Below are 22659 nucleotides of genomic sequence, written 5' to 3'. Positions count from 1 at the left end.
CTTGTTGATATAATTTTATTTTTGAATATGTGCATATTTACATGGCTAAAAACTTCCCCCAATTATAAAAATGTTGTACTCAGAAAAGCCTCATATGCTTTCCAGTTCCTGCCACCACTCTGTTCCTCCTTCTGAGTCCATGTAGGGAATCATTTCTAGTTTAATCTTCCTATTTTTTGTCAAAAAAAATATATATATATAAAGAAAGATAACTCTATCTGTGTAGGTATTGATATATAAAAATGGTAGCAGACTTTTCTACTGCTATTGTTTTTGGGGAGAGGGGAGGAGGTAATTAGGTTTATTTATTTATTTAAAAAATTTTTTAAGGGAGGTACTGGGAATTGAACCCAGGACCTTGTGCATGCTAAGCATGCGCTCTAACACTGAGCTATACCCTCACCCAACAGCAGACTATTTTGCACTTTGCTTTTTTTCACTGCATATCTATTCTCAGAGATGATTCTCATTCTTTTTTTATAGCTCTCCTGTAAAACAGTACTCCACTGCGTGGATGTAGCAGAGTTTCTTCAATCAGCCTCCTGCGGATAGACCTGGGTGGTTGGTTTCCAAAATTTGCATGACAAATAGTGCCACAGTGAATAACCTTTTTTAATGTGATTTTTCTTTTCCTTTTTGCTTGTTTGTATCTGTTTATCCCTTGGGGTAAGTGCTTAAATGTGGGACTTCTGGGTCATAAGTCATTTTGAAAGATATCGCCAAACTCTCCTCCACAGGGGCTGTATGATTTCTTGCATTCCGACCAGCAACATTTGACAGTCTTTCTCCCTAAGACTCTCTCCAGACTCTTAGTCTTGTGGCCAACAGAGTACGTTATCAAGCTTTTGAATTTTAGGAATTTTTTTAAGTTTCCCAGTTTCTGATCTGCAGTCAGGTTGGGAACCATTGGCCTAGACTGTAAGCAACTGTAAGAGACTGAAATTTTGTTTTCCCATGTTTGATATTACCTAGGGGTAAGGATTAAACACTGTTTGATATCTGAATAAAAATACATCACATGCTCATTTTAAAAAGGGTTTTGTCTGTTTGGCATCATTTTAGATACCTTACTGGTATGACAATGTCCAATCTGGATTGATACCTGTTTAGGCATCAGCAAGGAGCACTTCTAGGGGACACGGCATCCTAGACAACTCATTCAGGTTAATACTCATCCAAACATTAGTGTCAAAATGAACTGACAGAGTCCAGGTACAATAGTTTATAGGGTCTAAGACATTCTTCTCTTTATGATTATTGAAGTATAGTTGATTTACAATGTGTTAGTTTCTGGTGTACAGCATAGTGATTCAGGTATACATACATATATTCCTTTTCATGTTCTTTTTCATTATAGGCTATTACAAGATATTGAATGTAGTTCCCTGTTCTATACTGTAGGTCCTTGTTGCTTATTTATTTTATATATAGTAGTTTGTATCTGCTAATATTAAACTCCTAATTTATTCCTCCCCTCCTTTCCCTTTGGTAACTATGTTTGTTTTGTATAAGACATTCTTTTTTAAAAATCTCTATAATCAGTTTGCATCTTACAATTGACAACAGATCAGAATTAAATTGGCAGATTTTTCCTCTCTCTTAAAGAACAGTTTCTAGCACCTTTCTTATCGGATTTTAGAAATAAAAGGGTAATTAATTGAAAAGAATCAAACTGGCACTCTAGGCAAATTCTGCCACCTTTCGTCCCAGAGTCTAGCTTATTTATAAGAAACAAGGTTGACTGTCTTTACCCCTAAAAATGTTCTCTGCCGCAGCCACCACTGCGTTACTTGGTCTCAGTCAGAGCCTGAGCTCTTCACCCACATCCAGGGCCACCTGCACCCTAAGGCCAGCAATGGATTTCCTAACCATGAGGTGATCCCAGCCTTGCCTGTGAGGTAACAGCCCCCTGGCCGTATTTCCTTAGTTGAGCTGTTGCCCTGCCTGTCTGCTGTTCTGCACAGTCTCCACAGAGAGCCTACACAGACCTCAAGGCTGGCCTCGCAGTGGACACTCACTCTGATCCGGCGCCCACGTCTGCTCTACTGCCACTAAGAGTCTACAGTGATAGGACGTCTCCTTGCCTGCTGGGTCAAAACTTCGGACAAGCACAGTATACTCATTCCGTGGTTTCAAAAAGAAAGAGTTTCTTGACAGGTTTCAATTTAAAAAACTTCATCCTAAGAATAATCAGACTGCCTTTTAATTCCACTTTTATATTTCCCTTATAATATCTGCCCAACAGAGATGACAGCCAAACAGATGGAATCAGCCTGTCAGAATGTAGAATTAACCTTTTTTCGCCAACAATTTTTTTTTGTATGACAGATTTTTAAAGTATGCTTTGTAATAGTTGTTTTTGTTTTTGTCTTTGCTGTTGTTTTTTTGAAGGTACCATCACAGCGTTAGCCCGAAGTATTTGGAATCTGATTTGTGAGCTATTGGAAAAAACTGTTTATGATGGTATCCAGGAAAACAATATGCTACTTCCAGTTTTAAATGTTAGTTGGAAATCTTATTTGAATTTAAATTTGTCAAGTCTATTCACAGTTCATAGAGAATTTCAATTCAGTGTCTATCTTGAATGCAAATTGTTTTCTTAATTAACTCAGCCACATTTGGTGAGATTAAATCTAGTGGTTTTTGGAGTTTCTTACCTGGATTAGGAGATAAAAATGTTCTTTTGTATTTGGATTTCCTTAAGTGCTTGGCTGTCTTTCTGATGGTCACTGGGAAACAAAGGAAAATAAGACATTGTCCCTGTTGTCATGAAGTTCAATCTAGTGGGCGTCTGCACACAAAGATACATTCTGGCAGACTGCAGGCACAGAAATAAAGAGAGAGCACAAAGGAAGAGGAGCTACTAGAAGGGTGAAAGATGGGTCAGGTAACAAACCTTTAAGCATGGGTAGGAGTTGGCCAGGTAACGCTGGGAAGCTTATGGAGGAGAGACTAAGAAAACATTCCAAGCAGAGGGGAACAATGTAGGAAGGACACAGATAGGAAAAACAACTGTGTAAAGAAGATGCTGGAAAGTAAATTATAGGGCATGGAAGAGAAATGGAGGAAACCAGAGAGACTGGTTGGAAACCAAGCAAGACCCTGAAGACTTAACCTCCCTTCTTAAGGACACTGAACACAATTCTGTGATGCAGGGACCTCACCAATGTCTATGAGGCTTATGTGTCAGTCTCTCTCCAGTCGAGAGAGTGACCGTCACCTCTGAGGGGTTGTATGGAAGCTAGTTTTAAAGAAGTCAAGATTACATATGGGGAAGCTGGTTAAAACACTATTTTAAGTGTGGTGGGGAGGGTATAGCTCAATGGTAGACTGCATGCATGCCTGGCATGCACAAGGTCCTGGGTTCAATCCCCAGTACAATCATTAAAAAAAACAAAACAAAACAAAACAAAAAAAACTTGTAAGAATTAGTTCAGACAAGCTCTCATTATTATGGAGATTAGGGCTGCCACATTTCAATCTACTTGTGAACTCTAGCTCCTGATAGTTAAAACTAAGTGAATTCCTGAGTTGCTAAACTTCATTATCTGTTTTTTGATTCCTTCTTACAGCAATGTCCCTCCTCAGTTAAGTTTTACCTTCACACTTGTGTGCAAGCAAGTTAAAAGCAAAACATACAAACAACCCCCAAATCCAGAAAATAATATACAAATAACCAGAAAATCCAACTGTGGGCATGAAAAGGATACCTTGGGTAGGTGTCCACTGAGAGGAGGCAGTGTGCACAAGTGCAAATACAATTGTTGTAATATATGATCAAAGATATTACCACAGCAATTATGCTAAAGATGCTATCAGAAAGAAAACATGACTTGGAGTGTGTAAAAGAATTCTGCAGGTGCTTTTACTTCTAAGTGAACACCAAGAAGGACAAGCATACAGCAATGACTGAAAATCAATCTGGTTTGAACTGAAGATGTAGTTTGGGTTGAACATATTTTTTTTTTCTAGCTCCACATGGTTGGGATAATGAAGAAGCTAAAAAACCCTAAGTTGTCTATAATTGAGAGGGCAAGAAGAACTAGAATAAGTCCCTGTTTGTAAGTGACAGAAAACTCAACTCTATCCAGCTTAAAAACTAAAGGAAATTTATTGACTAATGTGTAATTGAAAAATACAGAGACAGGACAGACTTCAGGCAGAATTTGACTCTGACACTCGTGATGCTGTTGTGGATGATTTTCCCCCTCTGGGCATCAGGCTCATTTTTAAGCTGGCTTCCCTTGTGACAAATGCTAGAACTTCCCAGGACCACATGCTTCCTCATCTATTTCTGGGGCACAGGAAAGACCTTCTTCTTTAGCAGTCATAGACCAAAAGTCCTGAACTTCCCTTCTGTCAGGACTAACGTCAGCTATGTACCTGCCCTTGAACCACTGGCTACGACCAGGGGATAGTCAGATGATGACTGGTGTGGGCTGGTCACTGAACCAATCTTTTTGACAAGGAGATTCCATTACTTCAATTTACTCAGATCAGAGTCCACTCCTGGTAGTCTTGGTCAGGTTGCTTAGTCAAGCAGGTCACTGGGTATGGGAATACAGCCCACTGTCTGTTTTCTAAGTTGTGCACTCTGGTGTTGGGCTGTATTGCTTGGAAAAAGGACAGTCATTTTATTTAATTGTCCCATTCTCTAATAGGTCTTTGTCTACCTATCTATGGCAATTTATATTTTTTCCATTTCACACAGAGGTAACCATGGTTCAGGAGTGGCCATGACCCTGGATTTGAGGGATCAACCCCTGCTATTTTTGTGTCTTGTCTATTTGCTCCTTCAGATCCAGGATCTACCCTGCTATTTCTCTAAGAATTTGACCTGCATCAACAGACACCCTCTGCTCTGATCCCAGTTGTTGAGCTCAAGGATACATTAACTGTGGGCCGGCTACATCCCTCCACTGTAGGCCAAGCTCTTGCCAACGGCCTTCACCACATGTGTCTCACTGTCTCTGCCCTTTGTCTTTAAGTTCTGGGAACTGCTTCCTCCCTTTGCCTCTCAGGTCCAAGGTGGCATCAATCTCTCCCCTGACACTGCTCTTTCTAGTCTCCAGGTGTTTGTGGTTTCCTCGCCACCTTCAGCAGACAGTACCTCTACTAAACTCCCCTCAAAGGACTCAATTTGAATGTACCACACCTTTCTTGCCAGGACCCTGTGTAATGTGTTTCACCACAGGGGAGCACCTCGCTGAATGTTGGAATGAACCCACAGTGACCTCAATGTCACCTTGGTCATCTTCTGGGTCCCCGGAAGACTGAGCTCAGTTGCTCCACATACAAATCCAGGTACAAAGAGATAATTTCATTTTGTAATGATCTCTACTTAATATGCCAAAGGTCTAGAAATTTCAGAAAACTCAAGAAAAACATAATTCTATATCAGAATATTTAACTCTAAACTTTTAAATTGTGCAGACTAGAATGCTGAAATGTTCCAGATCACTACTGGCGAGAGGCCACAGACAATATTTTATGAGGCCAAAATAAGAAAGAAGGAAATGAAAGAGCTCAGAAATCTCAGGAGAGCTCATCCAACACTCTGCCTTATCTTGGACCACTTCTGTAGACAGCTCTGTTCTTCGGGATGTGATACACATAAATGAGGGAGTATTTAGCTAAGAAGAATAGATGCGACAACTGAGAAAAAGAACGCAATGTGAGTCTGTCTTGAAGTCTGTTCTGTGATGCACAACTTTTGTAAGCCAAAATTTTAACCTGGTGAGCAATCAGCTCAGTGCTGCCCTTAGGAGAGAACCATAAATTAAAGATAAGCAATGGTTCAGACTTCCCAAGGCCTTGACTTAGAAGTAACTTCAGAATCCCAACCAAATCTGCATTTGGTTAAGCAACTTGGCACCGTTTTCTGTTTTGAGGCATTAAACTATAATTACAAGTCATTCTTATTTCATTCCAAATAAATGTCCCCAGAGTAGACGTAACTAGGAAAGGCTCTTCTTTCTCTTTAAAGGAAAAAGGAGAAACAAACAAAAACACTCAGAAGATAAATAAGACCAAAGAGAAAAGAAGCAAAACAGTATTTGGTGAAGCTGGAAAATTGTGTATATGGTGTGGTTTATAGTTTGATCAATATATAAAATTGATTGTGTTCATCTATCAGGAAGATTCAAATACCCAGAAGGTAATCTGGAGGCATGTCTTATTAGAGAAACAAAAATTTAAAGTTCTTCTGACAAATCCAAATAATCAAGGGTGGTGATAATTTAACTTCCTTATAATAAATGTTTCCTTGATGAAAAAATTCTTTTGCTGTTTTGCTCTAACGTTTGTTCTAAATGGGTCAACAAGACTGGTGTTTTCTCAGTTGGAAGTGTAAACTGATATGAAGGGTGGGGAGAGGAAGGGCAGACATTTATTAATAGTAAGTAAAAAAAAATACCCTGCAAGTTGAAATGAAAGGAAAAGACGTGTAGGTAGGTCTGGAGGGGAATGACTGTCTTCCTTCTCTACAGGCCAAGAGCAAATCCCATTATAAATCTCCAGGTACCCAAGAAAAAGGTTTCTGTGCTGAATTATGTGAGTCTGCCTGAGATTGGAATGATGGATTAGCACACTTCTCTAATCCTTTCAACTCTTATGATTTATTCATTCAGCGCCACTTCTGGTATATCTATCAAGGGCAACTGTGTTAATTTCTAATGGGGGATAAGTAGAAGATGTAATTTATGCTTTAAGGGAGCCCACAATGTAGAAAGGTATTCAAATACTGCTTAGATAAACAAAGAAGATTAGCTTCGTTTTCTATCACCTATCCATTGTTCCTATAACCTCAAACTCTCCTCTCCCCACCCCATCTAACTCCTCTGGGTAGCAAGGAAAAAGATATGTATTGCTAACAAATGGGTTCTCTGCCTTCTCCAGTTTAAACAGTCTTTTTTGATTTTAGATCTCTTTCTGAGGTCAATATTCCCATGAATTCTAAGTTTCAGTCCTTATCCTGCTGGCCTTTCTCTCCTTCCTTCCCAAGATGCTGTCTGTTCTTACGATTCCTCTTGGCGTTTGGAGGAGTCCTGTGGTCTCATGTTGGTCTTTTGCTGGTTTCTGTGATGGGGTGGCTGGTCTAACCCTTGGGTCCACCCAGCTCAGGTGTGCTTTATAGGGTCACGTTTCTGAGCAGGAGGTTGAAGTCTGCTCTTAAAGTCAGGAGCAAAGGAACACTTGATCTACTCATGGCTGGACACACATCCTTTCCAGTCTACATTTGTGGTTTATGGAATTTGTGGAGGTTAGCACGGTGCCTGACCAGAGCGGTATTGGGTAAATTTTTCTCCTTTGGTAGTATGAATCATAATTTTTTTCCAGTCTTTTCAGTGAGAAGCCATGTATTTTTAAAAAAGCTACGTACTGCATGGTAGGTGTTCAGTACATGCTGGTGCCACTTACTCTTTATAGTAATCTACTGTTTGATAACTAACTGTTTTCCATTTACTTCTTAAATGGAAAAAAAAATCAACAAAATGTTTTCTCACTTCAAACCTGCCAAGTCATAACATACAGGTTTCCCACCACACATTTGAAAGGTACATTGTTTTAGTAGTTGTGTCAGTAGCAGTGGAAAGCTGGTAAAAACTCCTCTGAGAATTAATAAAATCCAGAAGTAATTTAAACTCTTAGTTTGCTAAAACATAAGTTGCTTGCTCATTTTCAGCATTATATTTCACATGTGTTTGCATTTTAATTTTGTATTTATTCTTTAAGCATCAACAGAGAACATTACAAAGAAATTTTACTCATGATTGCTTTGGACAAGACCCAGTTGTTTTTTTCCCAGTTTCCTTATTGTCATTACATAAAATATTTATAAATATGTGTTGGCACAAAGTTGAAGTAATAAGATAAATACACTTTCAAGTCTTTTTTTCTCTTAATCTTAAACATTATTTTCCATATTGCTAATTGTTATAGATATGATTTTAGTAATGGTATAATATTTCCATCCACTAGACATCACCCCATGACACATTCAGGTCATTTCTTACTTTTTTGTGATTATACACAATACTATAGTGGCCATTTTTATGAATATGAGGTTATTCCTCCTCTTTGTTATTCCTCCTCTTTGCTAATTTTTTAGCAGTTATTTTCTCAAGAAGAGCTCCCTGAGTTACAGAGAATGAAAGCTGGATAGTTTTGGTCTGTATCCCTGGGCTGTCCCCCAGAAGGATCGTGTCTCCAGCAATGCGTGTAGGATCCTGCTTTCCGATGGTGGCCCCTGCTAGCAGGAGTTCATTTTTCAAGGGCTAGTCTTTCTTCTGGCCTGACTGGCTCTTTTCTGATCAGGAGTCTTCCATTTCATTTTAAATCAGATTTGAAATCTGTTTCTTCTGCAGTTAGTAGAATTCTCTCTCTCTCTCTTTTTCTTTATATTTAAGCATCTTGTTTTCAAATATAGCAAAGAAGGTTAAAGTACCTTTCACAGAAAACAAAGAGGTTTTTCTTTTGTTTGTTTGATGTACAATATATCTGGAAGTCACAAGTAAAGCTTATTGAGCAACTATTCTGTTCTAAGCATTTTATATCAACAACTGTGCATTGATTTCCACTCAAAGAATCAGATCATGAAGACAGAACAGTTAAATAAGTTGTCCTCTGTCCCATAACTAGTAAATAACCCAGCAGAGGTCCCAACTCAGAAAGTCTGATTTCAGACTGGATGCAATAAATCACTGTGTTATTCTACAAATGCAGCAAAAACTAATGTCTGCTAAGTAGCAGTTCCACGGAAGACTTGTCTTTTTTTCTTAGGGATTTAGATTTAGATTGGAAACTGGCCAGGAAAAATAGTCCTCTTTTAATAAAGCTTTCCCCCTCTTCACTTATCCTCCCTTAGAGCATGTATAAGGGACAGATGGGGAGGAATAGACTATAAATGACAAAAAGGACATTAATCTTTCTTACCTCCATAAACTTTTCATGCAATGAAAATTACCAAATAAAACATGAAAATGTTTCTGTCAACAATTTGTGAGCCAAACTCTATCATATTCTTCAGTGGAGTCTAAAATCAACATGGGATGTGTACAACAATAATTTCTTATGCTGCATCCTTTTCCTGAAGTCCACAGAGAAGTTTACAAATACTAGACCCAAGAAGGTTGCAAGTTATTTATTTTTTGAAATTAAAGTTTATTTTGTTCATTAATTTCATGTTCTCTTTGAGGCTGTTATGTAGAATATTGTTGATCTAGAGGAGGTAAGCACTTTTGTAGATTAATCTCATTCTGTTTTTACTATTAGATCTGGCCCATTTTCCTTTGAGTTTATAAATATTAAGCATTCCCATACTTCAAAGGTAGGAACAAAATACAAAGAAAATAAGACTTATTAAAAACAAAAAACCTTGAGAAAAATTATCCATAATAAAAATTATACTTTGCATTGTTAACTTTTTAGTTTCTGAAGTGCATTTTCTTATTTATATTCTTTTTAAATTGCCTTTTTTTGCCTTTAATGACCTTTAATTGCCTTTTTTCCTGTTTCAAACTCTTCAGCTTGAGTATAGCTCACCCACACCCCAACCCCAGTTGTCTAGACCAAAGTCCCAAGTCATTATGTTAATCCACGAGCCAAGCTCTAACAAATATACATTTTTCTGTATCTGAAAGTTGAATGTGTCTATGAACCCGTCACTAAGCCAAAATGGCTTAAAGGGAAGAATCAATTATATCTTGCTAATGGATGCACAAAATCTAGATCTAGATCTAGATCTAGACAATTCTTATTATGTTATTTTTAAATTTATTTTTAATGAATGGTTGATATAAGCTATTATTTAGGTTATTTTCAACTCATTACTAGGAGGTATCTGTAGATGGATGTTAGTCTCTCTTCTTTATTTTACAGTTGAATAAATTGTTGCAAAAAGAAATCAATCATGAACCTCAAATGAATCCATCCTTTCCCTGCTCTTTCATTAGCTCAGTCCAGTTAGAAAGATAAACTGACGTCTAACCTACACTTCTTCGCATATACCCCAACACACCTGATGATGGACATGAGACATATAAAAACATGTCTTAGGAAAATTTTAGGTCTAACACAGATTCTGTGATATAGTTGCTGTCGTGGGCTGCCCAAATCTGCAATTTGGCAGCTGTAGTCAATTTGCTGAAGAATCATATCTCTGACATCTCTCGTTTTTCTCATCCAGGTGGTAAAATGATAGCCTCCTCCTATGGATCTACTCATTTAGGTGGCTAGCATCTAATTAGAGGAGGAGCAGACTGTTCTTTCTCTCACATCAGAGGTGAACAGACCAGTTTACGCCTCCTTCTACAAGCTGAGCTTTCGGGGGCACTTGGCTGGCCCTCTGCCTCCACTGAGTCAGCACAGGGCGGCTGACTCTCACTGCGGCCTCTTGGGAGCAGGATGATTTGAGAAGGTGGCTTCAGGATCCACGAAAGAAAAAAATCCTGGGGTTCTAGCTGCTGGTGGAGCTATCGGCAAGCTATGTCTGATCAGACATGCAATTTTCTTGTTTTGTTTTTGTTGAAAAGTTTTGTTTCCTTTCCAGCCCAACACAGCTAAATTTTTGTAGACCCAACCTCAACATCTTTTGTGAAGTTTCCATCATAATATTCTGGCAAAGTTATACTTTGTGCCTAACTTTCTTTGTGCTGAAATTGGATGGTAATTGGCCCACTTAACCAAGTATCATTTTTACCATGACTCTGTTACACAGGTGTCCCCTGTTTTTTGAAAGTCCACCTTATGCCACTTCACTTTTATGAAAGACCTACATTAGCACCTATTTTTGTTACCAAATCAAACTTGGGTCTGCTCACCAGCCCATAGTAAAGCCAATCTACTGACACCAGGTTGTAGCGAAGGAAAGTGCAGTGTTTATTGTGGATGCCAAGCAAGGTGCACCAGTAGCCAATGCTTTAAAGACCCAAACTCCCCAGCGACTTTCAGGGAGGCGTAAAGACAGGGTGAGGGAGAGGGGATGCACGGTGCATGACTGGCCGGTGGACATTCTCCTGAGTGGTTGATGGTGAGGTAATTGGGAGTCAACACCATCAACCTTCTGGTTCCAACGGGTCTGGGGTCTGTGTGCTTGTGGTCAGCATGTAGTTAACATTTTCTACCTAGTGGGGGTTTTAGTGTCTCAAGGATATGGCTCAGGATATTGTCTATAGCCCTTGAAAAAAGAACAAAAGGTCCTTGACTCTGTTTTATGGCTAAACCATTATTATTTTGTCTTGCTTTACTGTTTTCCTTTGTTTCTGCATTTTCTCACTTTTCTAATTAAATATGCTCTTTAGAACTCAGGGAAGGCCTAGGAGGTTAACGGTTTTCTATAAACAAGAGGACATGGTGGGAAGGCCTCATAGGGTCCTGCTCAGTTACAATCCCCCCACCCCTTTTTTTTTGATAGTCCTCAATTTGAGGGGGAACAGGTGTGGGACAAGAAAGGGAATACAGTTTCGTATAAAGAGGTTAATCATAAACTCAGCACAGGAAGTTCATGTAAGGGGGACTTGGTTTCATTTTTGCTACTCTGAAGGCGATTTTTGCTTTTGCGAAAAAAAGGTGAAAAGGGAAAGTAATCTTCAGTATTCGTTTTGCAGTGAGCAGTTACAGAGGCAGCACGCACCCCAGCAGCCAGAGTGGCACCGCCAAGCTCCTTCGCTGGGGACTACACCCAGCATCTCAGCATCAGACCACCATAGCTTTGAATGATGTCTGTGAATACCGCTGCTTTATCTCAATTTATTTTGCGTATCCATTAGCAAGATATGTTCGTAGGTAATTGATTCTTCCCTTTACGCCATTCCGCCTTAGGAAAGGTTTCATAGACATGTTCAACTTTCAGATTCAGGAAAACATGTATTTGTTAGAGCTTGGCTTCTGGATTAACATTAATGACTTGAGACTTCGGTCTAGACAATAGGGGTGTGGGTGAAAATAGGTATTCTAGCTGAAGAGTTCTGAAAGAAGAAAAAAGGCAACTTGCTTTCCAAAATGACACATGGATACTCAATATAGATATTGACAAAAATCAGTGTCTAAGTTTATTCAAACTTTAATTTCTCTAAAATATATTGCTGAACGAATACTCATATCTATGTTTGCTGACAATTTATTTGTGTTTATCCACTTTCTTCTCGTCTGGTGGATTTAAAGAGCAGGATTTTAAAATTCTGTCCCAGGTATTTTCACATGAGACACATTTTATATCTGTATCTCACTGTCTAATACCTTTCCTCATTCATCTTGAGCCATTGAAGGATTTCTGCTCCCTTTCACTTATAGATTCTACTCTGTGTCTAAAATGATCAAAAACTGATCATTCAGAATCATTTTATTTGCATGTGATTTGATTAATGAAGTCAGCATAACTTTAAATGTTTAATAATAGACCTGAATTCTTGTTGTTGTTGTTTTATTCCTAGAGAAGCTACATTTTCATTTTGAAAACATTCAATAGTAGTATCCTACCTTCTATTTAAAGAGAATAATGCTTTTCCAATATGGCTATGATGAGGAAAGAGGGAAAACATCCTTATTAGACAGAGATGCATATTGAAGTATTTACAAAAGAAAAAAGAAAAGATTGGATATGTGGGGTTTGCATTTAAAATAGTCAAGTGAAAAAAAAGAAAGGGAGGAAGGAAACACAGTTGGCAAAATGCTGACAATTGAAAGCAGGTGATGAGTGCATGGGTTTATTTTATTAGTTTATGCATTTTTTTAATGTTTGAAATTTTCCAGAATAAAAGAATCACGTTTACTACTATGCATTCTACTTCTGCCTCTTGCTTCAGTGAATCACATATTTTCACTGCTAATTGAAGAAAACTTGTCAACTTGTCTGTCTCAGACAGATAAAACTTTAATTTATTTTGCAAATATTCCTCTGGATTGGGAGAGAGTAGAAACACACACCTTGAAGTCAGACAGATTCTATTTTGAATCCTCACTCCACCGCTCCTGACTGCACAACCTTACCTAACTTAATCTCTTACATCCTAAATTTTTCATCTGTCAAGTGAGGATACTATTTTCACCCTTTGGCTGTGGAAATTTAATGAGATTAGTGCCTAACATGAAGTGTTATAGATTCTTAATATTTAATAAATGATCATTTAAAGTAAAAGATTGTGAATAAAATGTTAGTAATAACAGTAGTAGAAACGGTTGTGGCTGCTAATATTATCTTGGAGTTGTGTGAACCTAATATCAACTGTGAAGGGCTTTTGTTTTTAAAGGTAATTCACAGTAGCAATGAATAGAAAAGACTAGCCATCTATCCTACGTGTTTGATAGGTCTAACTTTCCTTTGCAAACATTCTGCTCAGCAGTGCAGTGGATTGCCTCAGAACCCGATGAAGATTTTTTTGAGGGGGACATTTCCATCCATCTGTGAATGCTTGTTCAATGTCTACCTCCTCTCTGAAGTCTCTCTGAACTCCCCCAGGAAGTATGAGAACTTCCTCTTTGTGTGCTCTCGGTACTTAGCTTCTATATGAAAGCACTTGCCCAAAATTATTTCTAAGTATTTAATTTGGGAGTTTTCACTCTCAGAGTTCAGCACCTTGTCTATAAATCATGGCTTTAGTTCCTCTCTGCCTTTGCTTCCAGAACTACCCCTTGCTCATATGAGCTGCTTTAAACATCTATGAGAATTTTCTGCTTGAATGAATGAATGAATGAATGACTTATTGAGTTTCTTTTCTTTTTTTTTTTTTCTGACAACTCTGTTAGTCAGATTGCTTAAATGGAGATTAAGGTCCACAACTGCCTCTTATGTCCCATTTATATCACTCAATGTTTGTATTTTATGACAGTCTGTGGATAATTCTTCTTACATTTTCGGGGGAAAAAATCAGCATAGGATGGGAGCAGGGTAGAACAGGGGTGAGAGAGAGGGAAGATTGGACCTCCACTAAAATTTTTCTGAGCCATTATTCCATTTTTCATAAATGGGGAATGGCAAACTTAAACAATCAAAGCCATACTATTCAACCAATTTTTTCCCACCTGTGCAAAAAGACAACATTTAAGGGCAGAATATGTGTCCAGCAGGTCAAAATGTTAATACCATGAGTCAGCACTGACTTACCAATTTTTTATTGGTAGGATAACTTGTGAGAAGTTACATGCAGTCAGATACTAAGAAAAGGAATTTTAATCAAAATGAGTCAGTCAAAGCTTCCTGCCTCTATCTTTCCTGATAGTTTGGTCCATTTCTCTAGCTGTAGGGTTTTGTTTTGTTTTTTGTTTTTTGTTTTTTTAAACCCTCAGCTTCCTGTTATTATGAACAGCCACCTTTCTGGCCAGACTCTTAATAAATTACAGGGCTAGACACATCAAGGTAGCTCTAACCCTTGTTAAATGGAATTGAAAACATCAGAAGCCCAAGATAAGTGGGAGGTTTACTGGATAGTGACCTAGTAACACCAGTCAAGCAATGTACTCTAGTTACCCTTTATTTTCTCTGCCAAACTTTCTGTGATGTTATATACCTTACGAATCATTTTGTACTTACTGAAGGAATATACCTACATCTACAACATCACAGAGGTTCTAGGAAGGAAGTTAGAAGTACATGGTTGCCTCCTTATTGAAAAATCATGGGGAGATGTTAATGGGATTGGAGATAATAAATAAAATTGGTTCTGCTGCTCATCAGAAGTGAATGAACCACACATCTTGCTTGTTTTTTAAAAAAGAGTATTTCTTCCTGCAGTTCCTTTATTTGTCCACTGGAAGTTCGTTTGTATTTTATTATAAGAAACTTTTTTTTTTTTTTAACAACATTGAATACTAGTGATTCTGATAGAAATAACATCATCTTTCAAGTTGTCCAAATCATATAAAATGACCTTGTGGGAAATACACCCAAGCATTTCCTACTGAGAGGAGTACTGATTGAAGAGGAGCAAATATGAATTTGTAAAGTAAGTTCACCTCCTCACTTGTCCCTTCAACACATATTTTTCAGCATCTACTATGTGCCAGGAACTGTGGTGTTCCATAGGAACACAGAGAAGGCACAAGAGATGTGACTCAGCTCCCATGAGGATGAGAATTTAGGGGGGAAGTCAGTAACCAAACTAGCAGAAGACAAAATTATAAACGTGGTGGGTGGAAAAGGAAAAGTCCAGACAACCATGAGAAGAGGGAGTGGTGTTAGGAAAGGCTTCCCAGAAATAGTAACAATGGAGCTAAAGGATTAGTTATTAGATAGTGGACTGAGGGATCAAGGGAAGGATGAATCCAATGAAGGGAATGACTTGTGCAGAGGCACTGAGGAGGTAGCAGTCCTCCTGAATACTTAAAATATAATTAAGAAAGTGCTGGAGTCCTGGAAGGGAGGTGGGTGGCGAGCAATGAGATGGAGAGGCTGGCAGAGCCAACACTATTTAAGGCCTTCCTGGTAAGCACAGAAGAGAGTATAATGTGGGAAACTTTACTAGAAATAGACAACTTGTACAAATCTACCCAATGTAAGAATCTAGTTGATATGCAGATATATATTGATGCACATAAAAAACCATGACAGATGAGACTGGGCACATTCAGGATGGTATGGCCATACATCAGAAACTAGCACAACATTGTGAGTCAACTATACTTCAATAATAAACAAACAAACAAAAAACCCAAAACCAAAAAGCAAACAAACAGAAAACAATGACAGCATTCCTTTCCCTTGTGTCCCTCTCACTGTCCATCAGGGAATTCTGGAGCCCTAAGGAAGTCCCTATGCTTATACAGCAAGAATCTTGGCTGGCCACTCAGGGGATTTCACTGTACACATTTTGCAGATATGGCCTACTTACCAGCATGGTCACACCAGTTCATTTAGTCAACAGCTCTTTATTGAATTCTGTCCATCTGTCAGATACAGAATGAGAGAGGGCCTGGGAGGACAGGAGGAATGAAACTAAGGAGGAGAGGGTAGGAAAGGGACCCTGATCCTCTATAATCCACTAGTCATTTCACATACACTAGTTTATTTGGTATATTCAGAAGTTCCTTGAAGTGAGTGCTACCAGCTGCATTTTAAAGATGAGAAAACTGACCTTCATCAAGGTTAAAGGAGTTGTCTATCAATGTAAACGATGCAGCCAGGATAATAGACCCAGTTCTGACTGACTCCAAATACATTTTCCTTTCCATTGTTATACTGTGGTTCCTGCCCTGGAGTTTTCTCCCTCCCTGGACAGCACTCTTAAGTCAACAATTTTCTCTTGTCAGAGTCTGGGACAAATGGAGAGGTGGGGAGAAGTCATAGGGGTCTTGCTTGGAAGCAAAAACACACCAAAACAACCCCCCCCAAAAAAAACCAGCATAGGAAGGGAATAGGAGAAAACAGGGATGAGAGAGAGAAGGAAGGTTGGACTTCTACCAGAATTCTTCTAAGCCAGATAATGCCTTCTAAATTAAATACACTAGTTAGGTAAGACTAACTGAGAAGTCAAATAGTGCATAGGTTTGTTCCACCATATGTACACCCCATTGTGTCCCTCCATGTACACCCTAGACCCCTCAGGGAAGGGTCTTGCTAAATAATTAAAGGTCACAAAGAAGAGAGGATGAGAAGAAAGGGTAAGTATCCATCAAAACTTAGTTCAAGAAAGAGGCAAACCCAAACCTGGGCATATATCCAGAGAAATCTCTAATTCAAAAAGGTACAGGCACCCCAATGTTCATAGCAGCACTATTTACAATAGCCAAAACATGCAAGCAACCTAAATGCCCATCAACAGATGAATGGATAAAGAAGTTGTGGTGTATATATATATATATAATGGAATACTATAATGGAATACTACTTAGCCACAAAAAAGAATAGAATAATGCCATTTGCAGCAACATGGTTGGACCTAGAGATCATCATTCTAAGTGAAGTAAGCCAGAAAGAGAGAGAAAAATACCATATGATATAACTCATGTGTAGAATCTTAAAAAAAAAAAGACACAAATGAATTTATTTACAAAATAGAAACAGACTCACGGACATAGAAAGCAAACTCATGGTTACTAGGGGAAAAGAGGATGGGAAGGGGTAAAATGTGAGTTCAAGATTTGCAGATACTAACTGCTATATATAAAATAGATAAACAACTTTCTACTGTGTAGCCCAGGGAACTATATTCAATATCTTGTAGTAACTTATAATGAAACAGAATATGAAAAGGAATGTATGTTTGTATATGTACTACTGAAACATGATGCTGTACACCAGAAATTGACACAACATTGTAAACCGACTATACTTCGATTAAAAAAATGCTAATAAGCAAAGATGAGAGAAAGGTGGAGAACAGCAGGCGAGGGCAGAAGTTCTCATCCTGCTTTGCTCTCTCCCTGAGATGCCCGCAGCACAAGGCTGTGGTGTGGGATGGAGGTGGAGACATTATTAATCCTGGATGACTAGAGTTTCTAGAAGTGTCTCTGAGTTGGGCATAGGAAGTAGATGTCTGGTCTCTGGCCTGGAAAATGCCAAACATGAAGGGCTGACAGGAGAGGGTGTCACTCCCACGTGGATGCCTCTGGGAACAGTTGATAAACATCTGTATGTTTAAGAATATTTTTGTTTGATTTTGTTTTTTAAAAAAATCCATCTTTGGCAGAATACATTTCAATTTCTTTCTTCTTTTGTATTATAATTGCTTGGAGTGACCCATGCGCTTGCACGGTATCTGCAATTCACAGAACTCTTCCTCCTGCTCCTCTGATAGAGTGAAATAGCCGCGATGACGCATGTGGTTTATTTGGTTTCCACAAAAAGGCTGCATGATAGTTGGGGAGGCCTACGGAGCTCAGCAAACAGACGTTACAGGGCCGTGCTCTGTTGCCTCCCCTTGACTTCCTGGTGGGGCGCAAGTGGCTCCTTGCCACTCACCATGGAAGTCACATCTCTTGGTTCCACTCAGGAATTTTCTGTCTCTTCAGCCAGCAAACTCGGAGAGATTTTTGTTTTCAGTGTTGCGTTTGAATGTCGGTTGTCATTTTCATTCCTTGATTCTGAATCATCTGTGTGAATCTTCCACCCTCTTTGAAGAAAGATGTGTGGGGCTGCTTTCCTCTATGATGTGTGATGTCAGAGAGAACTAAATTTAACCAGGCGCAATTATCCATTTTGCCCACAGCTGTTGGCCAAACACTCGGGACTCAGATGGCCGAAATGATCACAGGATGCCAACGTTGCCTCCCAGGAGGGCAAGCTTTACTTTGCATTTAAAAATTGCCCTGAAACTGAAAAGAACTGTTTGTTCACCCAGGAAAGAAAGTGCATCTGCTATGTTACTTGCCCCAAACCCTTGAGTTTTCAAATGTAATTTAGAGAACTCTAGGTGTTTCTAGGGGGAAGCTGTACAAGAAAAAACATGCTTGAAAAACTGTCCCTTCAGGCCCAAGGGGGGTTAAGTTGTAATGGCAATAAAACGAGATAAAAAGATTTTCAGAGCTGTTTGAAAACCATCAGAGCTGAGATTACTACTTATCCTGCCTCTTTTCTTATATAAATCTTCTAGTTCTCTTGTTCAAGGTTCGCTTTCATAGCCTAAGTGAGTTTGTGGTATTATTCAAAGCAGAGTGATTATCATCCAAGAAATCTGTGGAATATCAGCAGCACACAGGTAAAAATGCTGTACTGAACCTGGTTCCTTGGCTTATTGTCCAAATTCAGTGATTATAACTGCATAAAGAAGACTGCAATATACGTAAAGAAGAAAGAAAGGCTGTTGGTAACTTTCATCTTTAACGATGATGATGATTTAACACATTAGCAGTTTGTCTATTCCAAAAGACAGGCAATGAAATGCATAAAAGTCTTTTATCCACAAAAATGTTCCTGGATTGTTCCTGGATTGTTATACAAATCCAGGAACAAAACACAAAATTACAAATAAGTACAAAAATACAAAAATTGAAAACTGCCTAAATGTTCATCAATAATGCCATATTTCAATAAATTATGGTATGGAACATGCTGGAATATTAAAGAATAGTTTAAAATGATTCTATTTCTCCTAGAGTTTGTAATCACATGGGGGAAATGCTATACTACAAGGTTCAGTGAAAAAAAGCAGATTAAAAATACATATACAAAATAAGATCTCACCTGTATATATAAATCTAAATGCTAAAAAAAATACTGAACATAATTTTAAAAAATTTTAGTCATAGTTTTCCACTCATCCAACTCTTTAGTATTTCCTGTAATGCAGTTATAGTAGAAAAAAGGCTTTATATTAAAAATAGGATACTTTTTTTAAAATATTAAAATATAAGATTTCTAAGCCCCCTGCTCTTTCCTGTTTCACCAGCTATTCACCAAATCCTAAAGTAAAAGTACTATATTAGAAGAAAGAAATTCCATTAAATATACCAATTTTCCATCAGGCAGCATTTTCTCTTATGATGACTTCCAATTTTATGCATAAATACCCTTAGTATTTCCATTTACTGGATCCTGTATTTGTTACCATTTCTGAAACATTCCTCTCTAGGCATTTGGTAAGTCTAAAGGCTTTCTTTGCTTTGCAATTAAGAGATAAAGATTAAATCTTTAACCAGCATAACCAACTCTGTCTTTAGGAAGTCCATTGCGGGGCTCAGACGAGTCTTCCTCAGGCAGCAAACTTCTCCCTGTGCTGAGCGGATTTTGATATTTCCCGGGCTGTTCTATGGGTGGCTGGCTCCCACCCACTCTGCGTCAGAAGAACAGGTTCAGGCCCCCAGTCAAATCTACATCAGCTTTCCCTGGGAAGTGATTTTATGGCTTCCAAAGGTTATATGAATTAAGAGTTTGGCTGAGGCTTTTATGTGGAAAATGGCTGATATAGTTTAAAAGGTCATATTTTTTCTAACTGGTTGCCTCACATAAAATGTGCTTTTATGGGTTCTATTATAAAGGCTTTGTGACCCAGCAGCATCAGAACCAGGCCTGGGAGTTAAAGAAGTAAGACTTTTCAGGATGCAATTGGGTTGCTGGGTGGTTTTGAGCATCTCAATTGCCTTTTCTAAAAAATAGGCCGTTATGATGCTGAATAGATAATACATTTATCACTGCCAAGGACCTAGCAAACAAAGTGTTATGTGAATGCTTTCTAACAGCTATCATCTGTAACATATTTAACCTAATCCATCTTGTGAAACACTTCCATATACTATATAGAGAGGGTCTATTTTACAAGAGACATTGCTTTGCCTCAAAAATCTTTTGTATCGTTTCAGTGCCCAGGAAGGATCATAGTACTTTTGTATGTTAATTTGGTGTCTTAATCTATTTCTAATTTTTATTACTAAATTAGGACATTGGAACTGTTTGTGCACTTAGAAGAGATGGTGTGTTGTTTTTGTCTCTGAGTGAAATGCAAACAGGAAAAAACCCCCACAAACACTGAAAATGTACTGAACTTTCCTACTCAAATGGGGGACATTTAGAATACATATTGTAGCAGAGTTAATGTGTGGCAGCCAAGGTTTTTATCATTCAACATGTAGTATTCCTGTACAACATTAGCTTGGCAAATAATCGGGACAGCTGGTTAATCATTAGCTAGCATATAGTCTTTGACTATAGACCTATACTCAAAAATAAGAATATTTATGTCGGTGGGATGTAGAGGGAGAAAAAAAAGTTTTGCAAATATACCATGTTGAATCATTTTTCTACAACATCTTAGTACTTAGTAAATAAATAAATCTCGACTTTCAATTTCATTATTCTTCAAAATCATTTCAAGGTGAGGGCCTGCCCCTAGAAAGCATTTTCTTACATTTGCTCAGGCAGTAGATGAGCTTGAACTGAAATACTGGGACAAGATTAGTCTACTTTTCAGATAAAGGGTTCCTTAAAACATTTCTTAATTTTTGTTCTTAAAAAAAAAACTCACAATATAATGCTAGTGGGCGAAAATTTTATATATACAGATATATAAAATATGTAATAAAATATGTATAATAAAATGTGTTTATATATATGTGAACTTAATAAAATATGTATATACATAGAGATTGAAATAGAATATTAAAAAAAATGTTAGTGGTGCTTGTCCCCAGGTCATAAAGTTATTGATTAATTTGATTTTCTTTTTAGATTTTTCCATAGGTTTCCTAAGAGGAGTCAGAGATGAGGCTATGAGTTTTGGGCAGGAAGCTGGAAGGTTGGAGTTGGTAAGTCCTCTGGACTGTGGCAGGAGGAAATCAGTTTTGGACATGTTAGGTTTGAGATGCCTGTTAACATTCAAGAAGGCAAAGTGTACTTTTGGGTAAAGTCCTGTGTAGGTTTTATCTACAAAGCTAACAAAGACCATTGTTTATACTTCAAAGTAAGCTTAAGTCAGCTTTGAATTGGTTCCAGAGAACTGGTTGCCTGTTGTCTATCACCATCATTTCCAAAGAATTTGTAAAGTTCTCAGGTGAAGGTCATTCATAGTGTGGCATTTACAGGGATCAGAGACAACTCTTATTCTAGTGACATAGACATTTCATAGTCTCTACACAGAAATTTTAGATTCAGATTTTTGCTTGTCCCTTGGTTCAGTCTTCTCTAGTCAGTGCTGCTTAATCTCTTTCTTTCACAGACATTTCTGAGTAGTTGGGGGAGGCATAATACTGGTAGGAATTGCAGATTTGACTGCACTTTCTGAGATGGCCAAGCATTTCCTGAGTTCTTTATTCAGTGCCAGCCACTTTTTACATATTATTGCTTTTAAAGTCACAATGCTATGAGATAGATGCAATTATCCCCATCTGACAAATGAGGAAAGTAAGTTAGAGAAGTTCAATAATTTGTCCAAAGTCACTCACCTTGGAATTACTGAAGCCAGGAGGCAAACTGGGGTTGCTCCTGATCTTTTTCTGGTGAAAGTATATCATCCTCTAAATGGTAGAGGAGACACCAGCCAAGAGGAGGCTTGACTATAGTAGATGAGGGAATTGAGGCAGAACTGATTGCAGCTCTATAGCACTTCTGTGTTATGGTAATGATTCTGAGTTCCTTCTTGGACTTCAGGACAGTATGTGACACTTTCTGGCTGGAGTTGCAATTGTTGGTAGAAGATCCTTCAGCACCCTCTTCTCTGCTGACACGATCAACCATCTTGGGAAGTACATGTTGAAATGAAAGTAGCACAAGATTGGAGAACTGCCTCACACTTTGTGTGAGGCAGAAATAAACGTTTGGTGCTAAGCCACTGTGACTTTGGAGTTGTTTGGTAGAACAGCAAAGGCTTATCTATCCAGACTAATATGAGGATGGTCACTGCTCCTTGTGTACAGCATTCATTAACTTTGCAGTATGAATTTGATAGAGCAAAACTGTGATAACATATAGAAGGGTTTGAGACTAGGGACTGCATCCATTAGGTTTTAACGCAACACAGTCTTCATCTCTAATTAGAAACTGAGCTTTGCACAAATGTTCATAGAATAGAAAGGGGATTTCCTCATTTCCAGATCAATAAAACCCTAATTAGCTGACCTTTCTGGTCTGCTTCAAAACATTGTTTTTTATGTCATGTCATTTATTAATTCATGGTTTTCATTTGCTTTTCTTTGTCCAAATACTTCTGGCAGAGGAAACCTGCCATATGTTTCATGAATTAACCAATAAACTCACTCATCAGAACCATTGTTTGTTCATTCTAGTCAATTCTTATG

At 38.2% G+C, this 22659-nt stretch overlaps 1 long non-coding RNA gene across 1 annotated transcript in view; it reads right to left on the bottom strand.

Annotated features, from left to right (window-relative positions):
• LOC116665284 overlaps nucleotides 1-22659 on the bottom strand; it is a 233043-nt gene that overhangs the window by 140342 nt on the left and 70042 nt on the right. The gene's annotated exons all lie outside the window — the stretch shown is intronic.

This window comes from Camelus ferus, chromosome 8, assembly GCF_009834535.1.
Source record: "Camelus ferus isolate YT-003-E chromosome 8, BCGSAC_Cfer_1.0, whole genome shotgun sequence".
Classification (NCBI taxonomy): Eukaryota; Metazoa; Chordata; class Mammalia; order Artiodactyla; family Camelidae; genus Camelus; species Camelus ferus.
Note: the sequence above shows the minus strand (reverse complement) of the source record. Positions and strands in the feature narration are given on the sequence as shown.